This window comes from Frankliniella occidentalis, unplaced genomic scaffold (genome assembly GCF_000697945.3).
Source record: "Frankliniella occidentalis isolate FOCC.00 unplaced genomic scaffold, Focc_3.1 Scaffold323, whole genome shotgun sequence".
In the NCBI taxonomy this organism is placed as follows: domain Eukaryota; kingdom Metazoa; phylum Arthropoda; class Insecta; order Thysanoptera; family Thripidae; genus Frankliniella; species Frankliniella occidentalis.
Window position 1 is genome coordinate 41,982 of NW_026267447.1, and position 2,791 is coordinate 44,772.

Here is a 2,791-nt window from a genome sequence, read left to right on the forward strand (position 1 = left end):
TCATTGCTTCGCAATTGCAAAGCTTCACTTTGGAATTGAAAAGTAAATGCTTCGTAACTACAAAGGATCAAAATACTTTGCAGTTCTGCAAAGCGAATGCTTTGTAGGAATTTAACAGTGAGAGGTACCTGCGTCCCCCACCACAACAGCAAACCTGTGTCATCATCAATAGCACACTCTGGCATTTCTATGTAGGCCTGTACTTCGTCTCTCTTTCTGTCCTTCTTCACCAATAAGTCCCCGAAGAGGTCGTGATCGGTCATTTTGGGCTTTTTGGCAGGGATAGGGGATTCAGACTCATCATCTTCCAGCTCATCTTCAGCCTGGGCCTCTACTTCCTCCTCAGCCTGTACTACACCCTCCTCCTCGAGTTCTTTCAGCTTCGCTCTGACTGCTGCATAGATCTGAACAGCAGAAGCAGTATAAGCACCAAAAACCACATGCAAAAAGAGAGGACGTTCGCGCGCACTATGAATTGTCCTTTTCCACTTAAAGTGTCTTAGAGCACTTCTCTGTTATTCAAGTACTGTGACGTTAGGCGCGACTTTACAGTGAGGGGGGCGAAGGTGCGATACCCCCCCCCCCCCCCCGCTGGTCAGCCCAATTCACCCTCTAGGGTAGGTACGCAATTGGTCCTACAAAACCCAGAAAAAAGGTAACCCACATTAAATTGCCTCCCTCGCCAGCCGCACTTAAAACCGCACCTGCGTTACATTCTATATAATGTGAATTTTAGTGTCACATTGTTAAGAATATCATGGCACATTCGTTAAAACGTTATGTACGCCTGCCTGAACTGCTCTGCACTCAAGGGCTCAGTGCTTGAAACGTTGTAACGAGTATGACATATGTATTCTAAACAATGTGACACAATTCATATTACATAGAATGTGACGTCACAGTGTCTGAATAACAGTGAGTGGTGCGCTTAGACAGTAGGTGTGGAGAGCGTGCAAGTTGCAAGACGGAGCGTGCGAGAGTGAGCGTGCAAGACAGAGCGTGGAAGAGAGCGTGCGAGAGTGTGAGAGAGGGAGGATGGGACAGGGAGCCAGGGAGCGTGCAAGAGGGAGCGTGCGTGCGCCAGGGTGCGTGCGTGCGTGCGACAGGGGAGCGTGAAAGAGGGAGCAGGAGCATGCGAGAGCTTGCGCGTGGAGCGAGGTACGAGAAAGCCAGCACAAAATAAAATGACAGCGCGCGCGCGCGAGAGAGAGAGAGGGGGGGGGGGGGGCAGAGCATAGTGGAAGTAGGTAAGAGCAAGGGAAAATCTTTGTGGGGTGTATGTGTGAGAGATAGGGGTGTGGGAGCGAAATGGATAGGGCGAGAGGAGAGAAGGAAAACCCAGTGGAACAAAAATTATCGTGAGAATTACACTTTACAAATAAAGTCACAATTTGGTTCTAAAAGTACAACGTTTTTGTGCTCATCCTGACCGGATGCAATTTTGTTCCTAGAACTAGACAAATCGCAAAGTTTTACTCTATTTGTCTAAATTTAGCAACAAAATTTCACCCGATCCGGTGTGCATGAAAACTTTGCTCTTTACGGAGCCGAATTGTCCCTTCACATTTAGAGTGTATAGAGTAACAACACACTAACATTTCAATAGCCAAAATTATTACCTCCTGCTTTTCTCCCTCATCATATGAGCTGAGACATTTGGCGCGGGGCCAGAGGAAGGTAGCAATTTTGTGCTCCATGGTTATCATAACCTTCTCACACAGCAAACGATACGCCCTCTCCCGAATTATCGCCAGCACCTCGCTGTCGTCCTCTTTTGGCAAGCAGTGCTTGAGTAGACGTTCAAAGGAGAGGGACGCGTAAGGAAGAGTCGGGTAGTTCTGACCCTGTAGCTTGTCGGTGTGAAGGTCAAAGGGGACCAGAAATGGAATGAGCTCATCGAGCAGCATTTTATTGATGCTGTCCATGTCTGGCTTCCTCACGCTTTCTTTCACGGGGGCAATTTTGGTCTTGATCTGAAAAGTAAAGACTGCGTTATCGTTTTGAAAACAAACGAGAAGTCCATATGTATTCTAGAGATAATCCTAACGTATCCGGTGGGCGAAATATAGGGCAAATTACACTACACTCAAAATGTACAAGCACATTTTTGTCAAAAATGAAGCAACGTTTTAAAGTACACCCTAGAGATGGAATTTGTCCTACTTGAGGCACACATTTGAATCTTGTCCGGATGTGCTAAAGTGTTGCGTGTACTAGATACAAAAGGTAAGGAGGCCATGGCGCTCTGATCGAGCATGTCAATTTTGGAGACTTGACTAACAACGAGGAACGCCTTACGCCTGCGCATCTCCTTTCCTTCTCTATCTAGTTTCATTGCGGGACAAATTGCACCTATCAAGGTGACTTTAAAGACATAAAAGTCAGTTTAATTTAAGGGGAGGGTATACTGAAATCCTTAAAATCTAAACAAGAGACAATATCAAAAAAGTGGTTTATAATAGTAGTAGTACTCACTTTAAAAACTCATTTAAGCTATAGAATGTCAAAATCCATCAAAAAACTTTGCGCATGGAACTTTTTTAACTTAAAAGTTTACGTAACTTTTAAAACTTCTGTGCGCACAGTTTTTTGATAGACTTCTGACATTCTATACCTTAAATTAATCCTCAAAGTGCATACTACAATTATAGAGTACTATTTTGATTTTGTCTCTTGTTTAGATTTTAACTTGATTAATTCATTAAATTAGGTGATTTATCAATTTTTTCAGTATACTCTCCCCTTAATGTAATACCGATAATCAGAGAGCAAACCCGGAGTCTGTGCGATG